At 50.2% G+C, this 19,527-nt stretch overlaps 1 protein-coding gene across 2 annotated transcripts in view; it reads left to right on the top strand.

The window, feature by feature from the left end:
• The first annotated feature begins 3,864 nt into the window (after positions 1 to 3,864).
• PLS3 (plastin 3) overlaps positions 3,865 to 19,527 on the top strand; it is a 47,309-nt gene continuing 31,646 nt past the window's right edge. For both annotated transcript variants that reach the window (XM_080624752.1, XM_080624750.1), the window contains exon 1: positions 3,865 to 3,930. The gene's annotated coding sequence lies outside the window, so the exon portion shown is untranslated. The remainder of the gene's footprint in view (positions 3,931 to 19,527) is intronic.

Genomic DNA, 19,527 nt, shown 5'->3' with positions numbered 1-19,527 from the left:
GATGTTTCACAGCATCTCTTAGGCCCTCATTGCTTCTTGCATGCCCTTTCCAAAAGGCACCACCTCCTCCTTAATGGACAATGGGCTTTTTTCTTCTTAATAATGTTGTTAGGGGCTCTTAGTTAGAATTACATTTGCCACTGAGAAGACAAGCATTGGATGTAGATGATCTTTAAGGTCCCTTCCAACCGTAACCATTCTATGATTCTGTGATTATTTATCCCCATAGTCCCTCTCTATTTCATCCAAGCATTGCCTCAGGTAAGACACTCTCACACGTAAGTTACTATAATTACATGCTAAAACCACGTATTATTCAATAACCCAGCCAGGAGCAAAGACGTAACTTTTATACAACAGGAAATGTACGGCTGAGCTGGCAGATAAGAAGTTTACATTTAAACAGACATAATTAAAACTCATTAGGCAGAGTCACACTCATTAATCTGTCAGTGACAAAGGCTATGAAGGGACAATCCCGCTTCTACTGGAGTCAGCGGTGAAGTCGCACCGGGGGCAGGGTTTCTCCATCTGTCTGGTGATGGTTATTACAATAAACTGCATTTGTTTATGGAAATCCATATCCTTCCAGTGAAAAACGTCCAGTGCAGAAATCCTGCAGGCCACAGTCCTTCCACTGCAGCCCTGCAGCCAGGGCGTTTTCTGCCTCATGGTAAATTCACCATACTCTGCTGAAGAGCAGCGTGAATGAAGCGCTGTTTAAACTCATCTTCAAAATGTATGGCCTATTTCCTTCCTCCCAAGTTCCTACATGCTGGTAGTTGGTGAAGTCAGTGCCTTATAAGTGCATATTTTCTACAAAGGTATTTCACTACAAGTTGATTTCAAAGTCACATTAAATAAAGCTACTCACGTTGTAAGTCAGGTTGGAAATACCTGTTACCTGTCTGGCCCTCACCTCCCTGCTCATGAATGCCAGTGTGTGGAAAGTCCCTTTGTGCACACAGTGCTTTTTGTCATGTTCTAAATAGCAAGCTTTCTGAAAGGGCTTTCAAAATGCCCTAAACACATTGGTCAATGCTGATATTCCGGATCCACCCTGTGCTGCAGTCTCTGTTTGAGCTCACCATGGGACTTTCTGTAAGAGCCCTGGTTTTCCCCATGGTCTCTGCCAAAATTCCACCTTTCCTCCCTCAGCTCCATCACCTGTGGATAAGAACCCAGCTGCCTGCTTTCAGGTGCTTGTGGAAAAGTTTGGTCACAAAGCAGTAATTGCTGAGCCTTGCCTTTGTTTCTCCTGAGAAAGGGAAACCAGTATCTGTGTTAGTGTTTTTAACTATAACTGATCACCTAAGAGCTTTGCAAAGGAGAATTGCTAGTTACGTGTAAATGAATCTGCACATTTTGGTGTCTCACTCAGAATATAGTAATTACATTGAGTAGGTAATACAAGGAGTTTGATGAGTCTCTCAGGGTACTGAGAGTTGGTTGCAGCTGAATTGAGGCATTCGTCTACTCTCGTGTAACTCCCTTTGTGCATGAGGACAAGAGGAAATCCTAATAGAGGCAACTGGTAAATGTTCAATATGTTTAATACTTGGCTCCCTCATTTGGAGAACAAAGAGTTGCCTGTTTCATACTACTGGGTTGGACAAAAACAGGGCATGGGAACGTGTCATCTGCCTTTGCTGATGAGTTGAGATCTACAAAGATGATTTCATGTCCTTAGATCTTTAATGTGGGCATAGTAGCAAAATCTGACCAAAAATCAGCCTAAGTTTTGGAGTTCTTTTGCTAAACTTTGCAACCAGAATCAGAGATATTCACAGTTCTGTTGTGTTTGTAATGCACTGCGAAGCATCAGCCTAACCTGAACACGGGACTACCACCATCGAGCGTAAAATTGAACTAACCTTTTAATCAGTATAAAATGAGTATTCCCCTCTCCTGTGAGCTAGTCTAATAAACTGATGAATATGCAAGAGCTTCTGGCATCCAATGAGAAACCCAACTGCATAAAAAGAATAAGAGGACGAAGGGAAGAGAGTCTAATTCTCGTCAGGAAACTGCTCCTGCTAATGGGATGAGGAAACTCCCACTGTGAACCGTGTCACTTCCATCACAGGGGACCACTCTGTGAGACCTTGTCACTTTGTGCCTTTGGAAAATGAACTGTAAGATGGGTTTTCCTGACAGTTGTGACACTGCAACGTGTTTTGCTTTATCCTGTAATGGTCAGATTGGCAGCGCTTCTGTAAATAATTCATGCAAACACTCACAGGGTGTGACTGTGCAATTCAGATCCACAAATGTGCACCTGTAACATTGGCACCACCAAGAAAGAGCTACTCATTACAGTGGGCAGCTGTAGTTAAACATGGCTTACACTTACTTGGTTTATAAAGAGAAGAGAAATAATGATCTAATATTGGTGTGCACCTTCTCTATTAATAAACTGCCACCTTTTGGCAAGTTTAGTTTCTCTGGTAGTGGTGGAAAATAGTTAAACACAAAGAAATGAGACGTGTGCTATTAGTTTATGCATGAGTTGGCACCTTGCGTGGATGTTCCTGCTGTATGTCTGAACCGATTGCTTTGTGCTGTTCTCACCTCCAGGCACGGGAATGGCTCATCATTCTGACCTGAAAAGGGGCTGGTGTGCCTGAATGCATACTTGCTTTTCTCCCCAGACCAGGAGAAGGCATTAACACCTGAACACGTTTTCTCCTGGTGCTGGTGGATATGGCACCCCCATGAGCAGTGGGAGCATGGACACCTTCCTCCTTTCCTGGCTCTGCAGTCCAGCTCTACCCTCCTGGCTCCTTCTCTCTGTTCATCTCCTTCCCACAGCAGCTTTTTGCTTTTCCTTTCTCAGTTCAAGGCCTCTTTTGAATTAACTTCTGTTTTCCACCACTTCTACGCAAAAGCGTCCCCAAGGCCCTTGGTTTCCTGAGCCCTTCTAGCAATTTTCAGTGTGAATGTCTGCTTGGCAATGCTGAAATTAGGACAGTTACGAGGCCACCTCTCCGAAATCTGACAGCGAAGGACGGGCAGGGAAAGGCCATGGCAGCACTCCTGCCCGGGGGACAGAGCACGAGGTGCAAGGGACCAGGCACCCAATATGTGGAGCTCCAGCCCAGTGTCCAGCACCAGATTCCCCTGGGCACCTTCAGCACCAGCAGCTGTGTTGCTCAAGGGGAGGTTGCAAGAGGAGCCTAGAGCTGCTCATGCATGGGAGAAAGGATGCAGTCTTGGGAGGATGGGCTGAGAGAGCTGGGCTGGGTCAGCCTGGAGAAGAGAAGGCTCCTGAAGGGGAGACCTGAGAGCAGCTCCAGCGCCTAAAGGGGCTGCAGGAAACCTGGAGAGGGGCTTTGGACAAGGGCCTGCAGGGACAGGACAAGGGGAATGGCTTTAACCTGCCAGAGAGGAGACTGAGATGAGCTCTTAGGCAGAAGCTCTTCCCTGTGAGGGTGCTGAGGCGCTGGCCCAGGGTGCCCAGAGAAGCTGTGGCTGCCCCATCCCTGGCAGTGTTCAAGGCCAGGTTGGACACAGGGGCTTGGAGCAAGCTGCTCCAGTGGAAGGGGTCCCTGCCCGTGGCAGGGGTTGGAGCTGGAGGAGCTGTGAGGTCCCTTCCAATCCAAGACTGGTTCCCTGTAGGCACGGGACTCCGGGATGCCGGGGAGGAACAGGGGTGCGCGCCTGCAGGAGCGCTGCACGCACGGCGCGGATGAGCGGTGCAGGACACGAGGAACGGGGCCGGGGGCGCGCCCTGGCTGGGGCTCAGCTCCGCCCCACCCTGATTGGCTCCGCCTTCTGCGAATCACCGCGCGGGGACGCCGGGACGGGCAGGAGCGTGGCCAATCCGGTTGGAGAGGCGGGGCTGGGGCTCGCAGAACCCGGGCAGCGGGGCTGGGGCTAGCTCGGCTCTAGCGGTGCGTGCGTGTCGGAGCTGTTCCAGCGCCACTCGCGGTGAGTTGCTGGGGGTCTCCAGCGGGGCCGGCCCGGGAAGAGCATCCCGGTGATGGGATGTGTGTGAGTGTGTTGGGTGGGGGGGGGTCCCGGCTTCGCTCCGTGCCCGGCGTGTCCCGGGACAAAGGAGCGGTGGGAGCGGGCGCGGAGCCCAGCGCGCAGCGGTGCCCGCCGGGACGCGGGGTACGTGTCCGCGGGGCGCGCTCCCGCGGCGGTGAACGGCGCTTATCTGTCTCCTTCCCGCGAAAACTTGGCGCGGGGCTGGAGCGGGGCGCGGAGCCCCGCGTTGTGCTAGGCTTGGGGCTGTGTGCGAGGCGGAGCGAGCTGCGGGTGCTGCTGAGCGGTGCTGGAAGGAGCGCTCCGGTCGCGTCCGACTTGTGTGTGTTTTGCGGGATGGTGTTCCCAAAGAGCAGAAAACGTGCGGAAATCGGAGCCAGCTTCTGCTCCGGTTGAAGTGGAGCGAAGTAAAGCGGCGGGACAGCTGCGTGGGTTTATTTTTATACATCTCTAATGGGGACTGGGAGAGGAAGTGTCACCCCACTCCCCCGAACAATAGCTTCTTGTTGGGAGCCTGCGAAGGGAAAGGGAAGAGCAGGGAGTTTGTCAGTAGCTTTGGGTTTCCTCTGCATAGGGAAGGCTGGGCGGCGCGGGCTGTGAGGGTTCTAATGGCTAGTGACAAGCCCCGATGCTCACCAGCTCTGCAGGCACCACCGGGCGCCAGCTGGAAGTTTCTATCCAAGTGGAAGTAGCGGCGAGACACGCGGATGGGAATCTTGCCTCCGGTTAATGCTTCCCTGGGCCGGGCTGCATGTGTTTGCTGTGTAATAGCATCCATACCTCCGAGCAGGGCATCCCCTGAACTCATTTATGTTCAAGAGAGCTGTTGGTATAGCTCCGAGCAAATGCCTTTGAATCAGCCTCCGGGGTTGTTATTGCTGTTACACAATCCCAGTGGAATGCGAGTGCACACGAGCGCTGGGCTTCCTGTTTTTAGTCGGTCTGCAGAAGAGACTATAAAAGATAATAGATATCTCGGCTAAATTGCTTTTGCATGACAACTTGGGGCTATTGTTCCACCAGTAACACTTGTGACTTCTCCAGTGAGCCTGGTAACCCGAGAAGAAAAACTCCTTAATGCCGGGGGACTTGCTCGGGGTAACTTTAAAGACAACAGCTGGAACCTGGCTATAAAGAAGAAATAGTTGCAGGGATCAACATGTGGTAGTGCTGTGCGTAACGACGGCTGGAAATCCAATCTGCTTTGAAAAGAAACCTTGTGCAAAGGGGAGCTGCTGGGAGTTTTGTCAGTGGAGAGCAGTGATTTGGGGGGGGATTAAGGACAGGAGTCCCCTGGGTGCAATATTGTGCAGCTGATTTCTGCCCCGGGGGTGTTTGCTGGCGGCTGGGGGGGGTGGTGGTGTACACAGAGAGCTTAAATTCCAGCTCTGCTGGTTTGTTTTGGAACTCCAAACAGAAAGAAGTGTGTTCTAACACGATTTCCTAAGCGAGCCCTTTCTGAACCACTGCTGTTATCACAGGCCGTCCATCTTGCCAAAACTTGAACAATTTGAGGATGTTGCTTGATTGTAACCAAGCTCCTCTGCAGGAATTCTGTGCTTGGGAAAGCTGAATTACTCATTCTTTGTCTGGGTTAAGAGATCATAATGTGATTATTAAACTCAGTGATTCAGTGCTAGCTATAAAGAATTATGCTTAACCAGGGTCTTTGTTCTCTTATCAAAGCTAGTGTGACCAAGTTTCCCTTCCTATAAAGTAGGCAAACATCTCCCTAGATTAAAGAATGCCCAGAACTCCAGAAACCTATTTACCGGTTTTGGCTAGGTTAGCTTCACAGTGGGGAGGGCTCTGGGGACTGATGACTTCAGTAGGTCTTTGACTTCATTAGGTATTTGGCTGATGGATGCTCCAATCTGGGATAAGTGCAGAGGAACTCCTTCCCCTGCGGCTCCCTTACTGATTCCTCAGCTCCGGGTTTCAATTGTTGTGAGATTAAGATGGTGAGTGAAGGAATTGCAGCCCTGTGAAATGGGTTTGCTGCTGAACCCACTCAGGAGGGATCTTCTGGTAACTCCTTCCTGTGTTCGCTTGCCTCTAGTGCAGCAATTTCACCGGCTTTGGAGGAGTGGAAGGAGCAGGAAGCAGATGGGGGGGCAGCTCAACGGTGGAGTGAAAAGGGTGTTGGGGACAGTAATTCAGTAATCTTACTTAAGCAGCTGCCAGTGATGTGAGTGATCCAAGTGCCTTGTGAATAGCTTTATAAGTAAACTTCGTGTTGTTTCTGTCTTCTGTGTAGTAAAACTGCAAGTGCTCTTCTGCTGGGAGCGTCACTGCAGGAGTTGCACTTTTGTGTGATGCTTTTCTTCATGATTGGCAGCGAGCTTCAGCAGTGTGTGCCCATCATCTTTCTATAGAGATAGTTGAATCCACTTCCTTATCAAAGTAAATAGTAGTGATCATAGTAATTACACTTGATTGCTTACAAGAGCTCTATTTAGCACTTGAGGTTGTCCTGGTGGTGATATTTCAGGTGCTAGTAGTTTATCTGGTGACGTTGCTCAAGTACACCCTATGTTCTTGGTGACCTATTTTATGCAGCATTAAATCATGGGTGACAAAACACAGAGGCAAAGTGTGTGGGTTGTTTGGTTTAAGTTACAGTGTTTTGCATCTCTTCCTATACTGCTGAGTGCTGTGGAACAGAATCCTGTCTCCTACCTCACACACAGGCCTGTTGGCTTGATTTTCTTGCCTGTGAACTGCCTGTGGCAGTGATGGCAAAGCTGCGTCTGGCCATTTTGCATTATTCCAGCATGAGTTTCCTATAGCTCCAGTGGTGCCCTGTGGCTGTAGACCTGTGTGTTGGGAGGCAGGTGAACCCTGTGCAGGGACATGGCCCAAAGAGAGCTAGAAAGCAGATGTGGAGAAGGAAGCACAAGAGATGTCAGCTTATAGTGTCTCTGTGCAGCTTGCAGCAGGGTGTCCCTTGGGTGACATTTAAGTGGCTGCAACATGGTTTGTATCGGTGTGCTCCAATGTAGCAATAAGCAGCAGAAGAAACATGGTTTAAAGCGGGTGTTTGGGTGGGGGCACAAGTAATGATCTATGTCAGAGCAGCAATTCAGCCTTTAAAATCAGCTTCTCGCCTCTCAGCTGTACAGACACGTGACTGATCAGCATCAACCTGCAAGGGGCAAGACCAGACATTCATTTTTAATGTATTAGTTACTACCGAGTAATTTCCTGTCACATTGGGAATAGCCACAATATGATGTGTTAATGGTTTTTAACTATGAACTGACCTGTGAATAGTCAGCACTTCTGAACTATAACTGCTATAATGCATGAAGTATGGGGTTTGGGATACTGAGCTCATGGTATAATGAGCGTTGATAACGACGTCACAAAAAGCCAGGCATCACTCCAGAGGCTTCTACCACCAGATCTGTGTGAAAGGTGATGTTTGGTACTTAACTGTACAACTTCATCAAATAACCTTGATGCACATGCAGAGCAAAACATTCCTGAGTAGCTTTTCATTTCAGGTACATTGCAAAACTGAGACCAACTCTTGTAATGAGAGTGATGCAAGGTTGCATTAAATGGTATTTGTTGGTTTACTGTAACGAATGGCACAATATCACCTTGCTCTTTCCTGTCCCTGGACCCCAAACGCTCTGATAGGCATCTGTTGATGTCTTTACACATGCATTCCTGTTGGGAATTGGGTTATTGCACAAGCAGCAGTGGCTGTGGTTGTAGTGAGTAAGTCTTGGCTGTGGGGTGGGTGCATGTAAAGACTGTTTCCCCTATGACCCTTCTGGCTCTGACACAGAGTCAGCTTTCCCTGCTTGCACCATTGCAGTCCTTTTCCAGCCTGGAGGTACCTGCTACTCATGCTGCTGGTAGATGAGGAGGTGGGAAGAGTAAAAGGTGGGATCTCGTGGTTGAAGACAGCTGGGTGATGGTCTAAAGTCTGAGCTCTGGGTGGGGTGATGCTAACTGGCCATGCTGGAGCTCAGCTGGCAGTGACCTGGTGGCTGCATCGCTTTCAGCTGTGTGACTGCTGGCTGTGAATGTGCTCCTGTTGTGGCTCCTGCTCCACACGCTCAGGGTTGGGTGTTCGTATGGGTGTACCATCTCTCATGGATTTACTGGATGGCAGGGAGCTGGAAGTAGGTATCCCCAGGGTGGTCTGTGCTGGAAGGGGGTATGGGATGGATGGTACTTATACACAGGAGCATTTAGTACAGCTTCAGCCTTAGCAGCTGCCTACTTTGTGTTCTTCAGTTCTGAAGGTGTAGGTGATGGATCAAGCTTGTCCCATATGTCCTGGTTCAGATTTCCTGCCCTGGATGTTCTTCCTGCCTCTAGGTCAGGTTTTTCTGAAGTAGAGTCTTCAATAACACCTCTCCACCATGTTCTGTGCTGCAAGATTCACTTGAAGCCTGTGAGGAGTGTCTTGGTTCTTGCAGATCCCTTTCCTGATTAAAGGGTTAGGTTAGGTGTAGATTTCCTTCTCCAAGGTGTTGGTGTTCCCTGTGTGATCTGCCAGCCACACAAAGAGCACCCCGCCTTCTGTGAGGAAGGGCTGAGAGAGCTGGGCTGGGTCAGCCTGGAGAAGAGAAGGCTCCTGAAGGGGAGACCTGAGAGCAGCTCCAGTGCCTAAAGGGGCTGCAGGAAACCTGGAGAGGGGCTTGGGACAAGGGCCTGTAGGGACAGGCCAAGGGGAATGGCTTTAACCTGCCCGAGGAGAGACTGAGATGAGCTCTTAGGCAGAAGCTCTTCCCTGTGAGGGTGCTGAGGCGCTGGCCCAGGGTGCCCAGAGAAGCTGTGGCTGCCCCATCCCTGGCAGTGTTCAAGGCCAGGTTGGACACAGGGGCTTGGAGCAAGCTGCTCCAGTGGAAGGTGTCCCTGCCCGTGGCAGGGGTTGGAGCTGGAGGAGCTTTAAGGCACCTTCCAACCCAAACCAGGCTGGGATCCAGCCTGTGCACTGCTGACATTTGGGAATTGGTATGGAGGAAATGATGATTGGTTTGACAGGCAGCTGAGGATGTGGGGAGCAGGACAAGTGTCTGAAATGGGAAGCTCTGGTTAGGACTGCTGCCGATTGCTCGTGTCAATCCGTATGGGCCATATGCTTCTAACCAGGCTCTGTGTCTCATTTCCTTCTCTGAAATGCTCACAGTTGTTTCTCCTGTCTCTTCAGTAGGTTTTTGTTCCTGTAAAAGAGTGACAGCTCACAGATGCTGCTGGGAGTCCCTGCTGCAGGGCTGGGAAGAGAGACTGTTAGTGTGATCTTCAAAAGAAGCTAAGGTGTAGTGTCCCCGCAGGAGGCCTAATCTGTCATGTTTTGAAGTAAGCTTGTTTGGTTTGGTTCGGCTTTTCTTTTAAAGCTGAAAACAGAGTTTGCTGCCTTATTCACTGTTCTCCCCATCACATACAGCCCCTAGTGATGGACGTGAGAGAGCAGGTAGTTGGTGCTGTCACTTACAGGTGGAACAAGGAAGGAAGAAGTGATGTTGCCCACAAACACACGTATTAAGAGGTGTTTAGCATCCAGTCTTGCTGCTGTGCTTATGAAATCTGAGTTGAACTTCACAGTGTTGCTTTGAGCTACTTGGTGTAGCGGAAGGTGTCCCTCCCTGTGACAGGGGGCTGGGACTGGATGAGCTTTAAGGTCCCTGCCAACCCAAACCAGTCTGGGATTCTATGAAGTCCATAACTGAAATGACAGCTGTGCTTCAGATTCATCATTGCTGGTCCTCTACTTAGCCCAGTGCTTGTTCTGCCCACAAGTAGTTGCAGACTTCTGTAGTGGGGTTAATAATCCAGCCCTGGTCAGGTGAAGAAGGAGCTCCAGAGACGCTGATGCCTGTGTGAGAGTTTCACAGTTTATGGATGGATGGATGTTAAAGGGGCAACTGAAGGTGGTGAGAGAAGCTCTGTGTACCCTCTTTTAGACAAATGACCCGTGTATGTAGTGCAAGGAAGGTGGGGCTAAAAGGGTGAAGTAAATGGCTGTGTTGAGTTGGCTTGAATGCCAAGTTGAGGCAGTGCCTGTAACAAATAAAACCTACTGGGATGCTGAGGTAGATCTTGGATTCATTTAGGGGCTGAGAGCATACAGAACATTCGTGCTCTCAGTGGGCTGGTGGCCCTAAACCCTAAATAAGCAAAACTTCTCTTGTTGGCCAATCCTCAGGTCACTTTGGTGGCTCTGCTCTGCCTTCATTTGCAGTCCCAACATCACAAAGCAACCAAGTGCCCCAGCAGCTGTTGGATTGGTGTCTGAGATGGAAACCCTTGTGGTGGTCTGTCTGTGGCTGGTGACCATTTTCCTGTCTCATCCTCCCACGGGTTTCATGCTGTGCAAGGAGCCACAGGTTGGCTCTTTGTGCAATATACTGGGGCTGTGTTCTTGTCGGTGCAGGGTATAAATGATACTTTATAAACAGCTGTAGGAAATGGAAGATAAAGTCATTCTGATTTGTGTTCTCAGAGCCCTGTTCTTTAGACCAAAATACCCAGGGTAAGTCTGGCCCTTCCCTCTATTCACTTTTCACAGCCTCTTTTGTTTTTAATTTATATCTCTTTATTCTAAATTCTTCCCATCCCCAAAATAGAGCAGACATCAGCCTGCGAGCAAAGGTTGCCAGACGTTGGTCTTGTGGCTTACAGTGGCTTTTTGGCCTGGTTGGAGACAGCTCCACCCTACGTAGGCTTGGATTAAAAATAGCCTTTCTTTAGGGCAGGCTGAAAGCTGCACGCAGCACATTCACATCTCGGTGGATCTGGGGCTCTGGTGGCCACAGGAAGCCCTTTGGCAATAAAACACCTCAGAAAATGTATTTGCTGCTCATCCATCCAGCAGTGCTGCAGCGACTGGTGGTGGGGAGGTGGAGAGCCAAGTGCCTGACTGTCACCATGTGGTTGTTGTAGATACCAAGTAAAGCTTTAGCCTTGCTGCTTGCAGGACCTGTAGTAGTTGAAAACTGCACCACAAGCTCTGTAGTCCAGTGGCCTGAAAAGAGTCCTTGGGTCCATCCTTGTTAGTGGAGAGAGTTGGCTGGATGGGAGGGAGGGAGGTGCTGCCTAGGACTGAAGCCACCAGCCTAGCTATAAGCCTCTGTGGTTCCTTAGGGCTGGGGATAAATGAGCAGAGGAGTGCAATGGGAGGAGGCAGGGAGCTGCTGTTCCATGACTGTTGATGCCTCGTGTGCTCTGCAGGCCTGGAATGCTGTATGTGACCTTGGTGATCAAATAGCTCCCTGAAATGCCTTTTTCTCCTTGGTGTTTGTAGACTCTGCTTTGGCCTGTTCTGGTTCTCCCAGACTAGGCTGTAACATAAACTTGATGTGAAATATTGCCTCCCTTGTAAAACCTTTGTAGACAGTGATGAAACTGGCTCTAGAAGGATTTTGTATTTCTCAAAGCCTATGGGCAGAGCCTTCAGCCTTTGTCTAACTTGGTTTCATGTTTTTACTTTAGCTGCAAGTCAAGGGGCTATTTGTTCAGATCTCAAATTCTTACAGTGGAAAATCTGACTCCTGCACTTACAGCTTTACTGCAGATGGGGTTTTTGCTCAAGGAAACTGGATTTTCCTTAAAAAATGCTGTCTGGGCTGCTCTTTAAAATGATATAAATGGATTTAAACAAGGCTCCGGGGGCTGCTGCCCACTGCAGCTCAGGTCAAGACAAGGAAAATCCTGCAAAACACCAATCTAGGGGAAAAAAACCCCATAAAGAAGAAAATCGAATATTCTGAGAGATGAGACAGGCCAAATAACTCCAGAAGTGCTGCTGGCTTGTGTGGGGGTTTCCAATAGGAGGCTGTGGTCCAGCAAGACTCGGTGATCTGCAGGAGGGGTCATAATCCCAGATTGGTTTGTGTTGGAAGGGAGCTTAAAGCTCATCCATTCCAATCCCTGCCACAGGCAGGGACACCTTCCACTGGAGCAGCTTGCTCCAAGCCCCTGTGTCCAACCTGGCCTTGAACACTGCCAGTGTCTCTTACAGTGAGGGGAATTGCTGATCCGCTTCTCCCAGCGTCTCTCCATTGCTACAAGGTAGAAATGCCCTGCTCTGCTGTCACAAGCAGTGGGACTGAACTTGCTCCCAGTGACTGTGTCCTGCAGGGATGGACAGGGATGGTGACTGAGGTCCCACATGTTCTTGCAGTTGATGTCCCTGAACCCCTGCGCCAGAGCTCCCCCTGTGTCCAGAACAGCGCCAATCGAGTGGAAACTCGACCCCCAGCTCCCCATCCCTGGAACTGCCATTGGTATTTTGGGAAGCGGTGCTTCAGCTGCTAAACAATGCCTGAAGGATCATAAATCCCAGCTCCTTGTTTACGCTGCCATCGCAGTCTCCAGCTCCTTCCTGCTCATCAGCCGGGAAGGGGCTATGGAGCATTGTTTGGGTTTGGAGCAAGGCTGTGGTTTTGAGATTCCAGGTTACTGAGTCTCAGCTGAGGGACAGGCTTGGATGCTCTCCTGCCTTGGAGCCTCTGCAGCAGGACACTGATGAGCTGCTTATACTCCAGCCTGATGCTGTTTTCCTTGGGTTTAAACAGTGTTTGCTTTCAGCTATAGCTGCTGAGCACCTGCAGTGCTGTGGTGATATACACACACGTATATATATATATAGATACTCTATATAAATCCTCTAGTTAAACATTTCCTTGACCCAGCATAAAACAAGTGTCTTGTCTCCAGCTGGTCACAGAAATAAAGGAAGTGAGTTCCAAAACAATCGCAATTAAGCTTTTTCTTCCAGAATTCTGCACAAAATGATTTGCCTCCAAGAATGGATGAGGACTTTATTTTAGGAACTCCATAGGGTGTTGTGGGTGTATCTAAAGTTATCCTGGGTACAGTTATGATGAGTATTGTGCAGGCAAACACAGGCCCCCTGCTTTTAAGACCTGTTTTGAGACAGCAGCACTTTGAAGGAGGTCAACAGGGAACAAATGGAAATACATTTGCAGACATGTTCATGTTTCTTAGTAAGTACTAAGTAAGTTTCTGAATCCTTACTTCAGTGGAATTCACCTTTCCATAGGGAGAAACAGGAAACTGCACTAAAAATATTTTCAATAGTGGCCTTAATGTCTGCCCTAAACTTTAGCCTGCTCCTTTCTGCACTCTTTGGCTGAGATCAGGACTAAGCTTTCCTTGGGGACCTGGGTGGGAGGTTCCAGTGCGATCCTGCCCTTGTTGCCCACCCCTTTGTAATGTTCTCGTTGATCTCATTTCCAGCTGGGCTCCTGGTGCTCTTTTGTACAAACCAAATGCTCAAGCAAAGACAGCACACTCAGACTGGTCGAAACCTTGAACTGACATTGTTCCTGCCCAGGTGTGGAGCTCCTGGTTGTTACCGTAGCTCTCCTGGATGGATGGTTACGGCAGCATCCAGCCGGCTTTAGTTAGACCCTTGCTAATGGCAAGACCTTTTATGCCACCTTCCATGCCTCACTCTTCTCTAAGGGGTATATACCGTTTGTGTGGGTTATATACGGTTGTTTTAGTTCATCCCTTTGCTCCCTGAAGGTGTGTATAAAGAGGTCTGTACTAATGGCCTTGAAATCCCGTGGCACACATGAGCCTTTACAACCAGTACTGGTCAATAATTGACTTGGGCAATTAAAGCTTTGTGCATTGGGTTGATACCAACTTGGCACATAGTGAGGTAGGGCACTTTCTTTTTTCTATCTCATGTAATGCTCGTATCTACTACTCCTGATCAGCATTTGGACCTCTTTGGTGTACCACGTTGTACACAGTGGTGATATTGCTCCCAGTTATAGATCTTCCTCTCCTACCTGAGCTGCAAAGTTGCTTTGGGCCATCTGTCAAATAACATGCCTTGCTTAGGCTTGGCTTTATGTAGGATCTGTAGATGTTTGTGTTTGGTTTTATTTTGTATTACAAGTTCTCTGTGTTGGGTTTTTTATTTTAGCTTATTTTTTAAATGCTCATCCATAAAGCATTAGGCTCTGCAGCAGCAACAGACTTGAGTGTACGAAATCTTCAGGCAGAGCAAAGACTGGCTTTGTAGCATAGACACCAGTTTGCTGCTAATAGCTGGTTTTATGGGCTGGAAATTGGGAGATAGCTTATAATTAACAGTGTAATGAGCTGAGTGGGGAAGATTGAGCTCTGGGGACCCGAAGGCTATGGATGATGGCTGCAGTGTGTGTGTGAGTGGCGGTCCAGCTCCACATCACCTCTGTACGCATCTGAAAAGGGAGCTCCTGAACTTCGTTTCCCAGCACATCCATCTCAGCCTGGTTTGGGTTGAAGGGACCTTAAAGCTCCTCCAGTTCCAACCCCTGCCACGGGCAGGGACCCCTTCCACTGGAGCAGCTTGCTCCAAGCCCCTGTGTCCAACCTGGCCTTGAACACTGCCAGGGATGGGGCAGCCACAGCTTCTCTGGGCACCCTGTGCCAGCGCCTCAGCACCCTCACAGGGAAGAGCTTCTGCCTAAGAGCTCATCTCAGTCTCCCCTCTGGCAGGTTCAAGCCATTGCCCTTGGCCTGTCCCTACAGACCCTTGTCCAAAGCTCCTCTCCAGGTTTCCTGTTTTATGTCCCTGTCCTCCCCTATCTCTTCAAAAAAGTATCAAAAAAAACCCCATAGAAGTAGAAAGTTCCAGTATCTCCACTGTTCTGAACAGAAATGAATTCCAGTGCCCTAGAACATCCCGGTGACTTGAAACCTACAGAAGATTTCTGTTGGGGTCTGAGACAAAAAGAGCAGTTAAGGGAGAAAGCCAACAAATGCAGGCATGAGCTAAATACCAGGAAAAGCTTCAAGGTCCCTTGGGGTGAGATTCTGGACTAGTTCAGCACAGCTGAATTTCTAGGCCCACTTACATAACATGATGAGCCATGTGCTGAAATCTTGTACCTCCAGCATCTGGCAGGACATTCCAATGAGATACCAGTGTCTCCCCGAAGGTCCTTCTAGGCTGGGCTGGGTGTATGGGATGCTGCCACTGTTGGTCTGTGACTCTACCAGCTCTGCCTTGATTCCCCAGCACCAAAACACTTCCTGATAGTGGGAAGTGACCTGCAGATGAGTTACGTGGGGCTGAAGAGCCACCCAGTGGTAGTGTCCCACAGCCGCCTCACCAGTCAGGAGTGGTTTGCAGCAGATTGGTCTGGACAGTGATCAAGAGTTGGCTCAATGTCTATTTGCTGGTTGGAGCAGGCTGTGACAGCAGTGCTATAACCCTTTCCTGTCTATGGGTGAACCATAGAGCCCCAGCCTGGTTTGGGTTGGAAGGGACCTTAAAGCTCACCCAGCTTCAACCCCTGCCACGGGCAGGGACCCCTTCCACTGGAGCAGCTTGCTCCAAGCCCCTGTGTCCAACCTGGCCTTGAACACTGCCAGGGATGGGGCAGCCACAGCTTCTCTGAGTAACTAGACCTGGACATGGCTTAGGCAGTGCCCTGCTCACCTGGAGAAGATGCTCGAGATGATGATCCACCTGAAGCCGCTGCTCAAGAAAGTAGTGTTTTATGCTGGAATTGCACTGCTGCAGAGCACAAGTGACTGATTGCCCAAGATCTCTGCACAGAGAAGCTGTTCTGATCCGTTTTCTGGCAACATCCAGTTTTGACACATTTACAACTGAGTTGTATAAAGCATCCCTATGGACTGCATCCTTATGGAATAAACTTTAGATTCATTTGCAGAAACTGCAATTTAATAGAAATGTAGTTCTTTGCACTAAGGTCTTTTGACATGCAGAAAAAAGGAAGTTTGGGGAGACACCAAAACCCAATCTTATGACTGGTGGTTGGCTGGTGGATAGACCTGGCAGTTGAAGTGGAAGATGAAATAATATGTTTGTACTTGTGCAACCCTCCTACCAGTCCACTGCCACCCTTTCTCCAGTGGCCAGCTCTGTGATGCGACTGAGCTGGTCTAACTGGGGTGCCATGCTCTGCCCCTCCTTCCTGGTGCGGATGTCCTTTTGGCCCCAAACTGGGCTGGAATGCTGAGAAGGAGTATGGAGAGGGACAGGGTGGCCTTTGGATGGCAGCCTGCCGTGATGCCAGCCCTACCTGGGGCAGCTGCTCTGTGAGTGCTTCTGTCTTCATCAGCCTTCACCTCATGCTGCCGTCATCATCCCAAAGGAAAGTGTTCTCTTTGGGATGCGATAGGTGCAAGGTGCACTTCCCGGTGCTTCAGATGGAGCTGCAAAACTGGATTAAAGATATTTTCAGCTCCAAATTCCTCCCAGAGGCCTCTTTGTCTCACCAAAGACATAGCAGAAAGGATGGCAAAGTGCCTCGGAAGTGCTGCTGCCCTTCTGAGGCCTGAGACCTGCCAATGGGATGGACTGGAGCAGATCCCAGTGGTACCCAAAGCCAGCAGCATCTTTGGCTTGGCCCTGGGCAGTGCAGCACATCTGGACACTTGTTTTCCAGTGAAAGTGCAGGAAGGGATCCCAGGTCAGCCTGAGATTGTCTATTCCTGTATGGAAAACCCACCCCACAGCAGAGTCCCTCTTGCTCATGGTCTCAAGGGAATAACTCGTTCATTTTTCCCCCACGTTGCCCCTCTCCACACCCACCTTTTGTGTCTTTTGAATTCAATCAGCTGGGTGACTCAGTACTAAATATAAAGCCGCTTCCGGCATCATCTGCCTGTGGCTCATTTCCTGGAGCTGACATCAGTGGAGCCTCTGATTTCCTTCTGAAATACCAAGGCATGAGATGTCCTTTGCAGGGTGTTCTGGCCATGCCCACTGGCTTCCTTGGTGGCTGCAGGGCTCCCTGCTCGATGCTGCCCATAGCCACGCTGTTCACCGCTAAGCTGGAGCGCAAGAGAAGTCCTCAGATCTGTTTTGCACTGCAGAATCCTCCTCTGGTTTGGAAGCGTGTTTTCAATCAAGGCGAACTTTCCATCCCTGCTGCATATGCAAGGGTTTTATTAAATAAGCATGAGGCTGACGGATGTCTTGCTTTCTTCCTGATGACAGGCTCACTGAAAGAGCAGCTCAGGAAGCTTTTAGGGGGGAAATTAGCAAAGATGGGTTGGTGTTTCTTTGCTTTAAAAAGACTGATAAATTGAGGAATTGAGGCCAAATGCTTGCTCCTCAGTTGTCAAATCCTTCCAGAACTGTTTACGTCGGGGCAATGTTCTCTGCAGTTGGTTGCAACTGAAGGTGAAGGCAAGAAGGGCATAAAGCCTCAGTTTGTGTCCCAAAGCACAGGGGAGGGTGCTTCTGTCCATCTGTGCATAACTTCATTAAATCCTTCTCTTTGAAAGAGGATGTGGACAGAACTGGAGGAGGGGAGTGTCTGGCACATGGCAAATGGTCACTGATCCCAGCCACAGTGGATGGCCACTCTGCTTTGCTCTCTGGAGCCCTGGCTCAACGCATGGTGTCGTCTTCATGATGGATAAGACTATTTAGATTACCTGGCTTCTCCTTCAGCTGGTTATGCTTTTGGCCCTGTCTTCTCCAGTGGAGCTGGCAATATCCCATCAAACATCTTGTTTCAGGCAGGAGCTACATGTGCCTGCAGGCAAAAACCTTCCCAAAAATCACTGGGGCTAGTGCAGCATACCCAGGGACTGGTGCATCATCATGGCTTTCATTAGTTGTCCTGTCATGACATCTCTTGACATCGCCAACAAGGAGTTGGAGTGGGCCGGAAAGCAATGGTTTGTGTTGGAAGGGACCTCAAAGCTCCTCCAGCTCCAACCCCTGCCACGGGCAGGGACCCCTTCCACTGGAGCAGCTTGCTCCAAGCCCCTGTGTCCAACCTGGCCTTGAACACTGCCAGGGATGGGGCAGCCACAGCTTCTCTGGGCACCCTGTGCCAGTGCCTCAGCACCCTCACAGGGAAGAGCTTCTGCCTAAGAGCTCATCTCAGTCTCCCCTCTGGCAGGTTCAAGCCATTCCCCTTGGCCTGTCCCTACAGGACCTTGTCCAAAGCCCCTCTCCAGGTTTCCTTTAGGCAAGATCTTGAATGTGCTCCTTTCCTCCCTTAGAGCTTCGCCAGAGGGACTGTTCTTGACGGCCCCGGTGAGAGCAGAGGGCCGGGGTGACTCCTGGATTGACCCCTTGCTCCTTCATCACCCGAAAGGCAGAGGAAGGCAGTGGCTGCCGCTCCCTCCGCTGCTGTTGAGTAATCTCTGGAGGGCAAATACCTGTCAGCGGCCTCCCAGCGAAACTTGGCAGTGGGGCCGGGGAGGAGCCGTGTCCTTGCGCAAGGATGCGCTGGAGGGATCCTGCCGGTGCCGCAAGTCCTCCTTGCGCGCACACCTCATCCGCCTGCTCCCTCGGCGGCGTCACCTGGGCAGGGTCCCTCCCGAGCACCTCCTGCTTCCCTACAAGGCTGTTGGGCAGGGGAATGCGCAGCGTGCGCTGCCCTGACCAGAAAACTCCCTATTTTGGTCCTGCGGGGAGCGGTGCGTGCCCAGCCCCGCTGCAGGAAGCGGGCTGGGAGCGCCGGGAGCAGGGTTCTGCCATCACCACACCCTGGTCTCGGGGCATGACGCAGCCGTGAGTGGTGCTGGCACCGCTGAGCTGCTATTTTAGGCTTGAGTGTAATTGCAGGTTGGAGCGAGAGGGCTGGGCTCGGAGCTTTGGCAGAGCAGAGGGCTCTGAAAGTGGTGGAAAAACTGGCTGTTGCGGAGCCTTGGCACATGTGGAGGAGGGCGTTCCACATGGCAGCTGGACTCGTGGTGGAGCTGCTGGGGATCTGTGCTGAGGGCAGTGGGTAGCAATGCCCGTTCCTGTCCCAGCAGAGCGAATGGGGATCATACCCTGTAGGATGCATTACATGAAAAGAAAGAAGTAGAGGTGTGAAGGTCCATGGGCTGGTGGCTTTTAGGTGTCCGCAGCATCTGCCACCAGCACATGCTGCTTTTCTATCCCAGCAACAGGGATGCCAGGTACAAGGAGAGGAGAGTTTTGTCTTTTCCCTCCCAAAAGCACACATTGCTCCTGCGATGGCTCTGCCATTGATAGATGTTACATAACCCAGTCTGGGAGCGGGGTTTGGCTCGCTCCCCCCAGGACCTGCCAAGCCCCAAAGCATCAGCACTTCCCAAACCTTACAGGGAGAATTTACACTGTGCAGCGTGCTCACACGTGGAGCGAGGTGCGGAGGGACTGAACTTCCCGAAACCAGCTTCCCCATGTTTGGTGTTTGCCCCAGGATGTGGTGGATGCAGTCACCAGGTTGGAGCCAGGGGCTATAGTGATGCTAAAGCTTCTTGTTGAAGGTCAGAGCAGAGTTCGAGTCGCTCTCCCCTAAGCCCTGTGTGATGCTCAGGCAGCCTGACCTCGGTGGAGTGCAGAAGTGTTTTTCAAGCCAGTGTCTTTCCTTTTAAGTTGCAGCTGCATTTCTGGGTGTAAAAATGTCTATTTTGGTTCCCATTATTTTTGCCATCCTGAGGAAGCTGTCAGGTTGTGGCTTTGGGGTTGGGTTTTGAGCTTCCTTTTATACCTCCTTTAGAACTTAACAGCTGGAAGCCAAATTTTCAGGTGCTACCCAAATAATGGCACCGGGTCCTGACTCCCTGTCCTGCCTGGCAGCACTTTTAAAGAGA

This window comes from Psittacula echo (genome assembly GCF_963264785.1).
Source record: "Psittacula echo genome assembly, chromosome: 8".
Classification (NCBI taxonomy): Eukaryota; Metazoa; Chordata; class Aves; order Psittaciformes; family Psittacidae; genus Psittacula; species Psittacula echo.
Note: the sequence above shows the minus strand (reverse complement) of the source record. Positions and strands in the feature narration are given on the sequence as shown.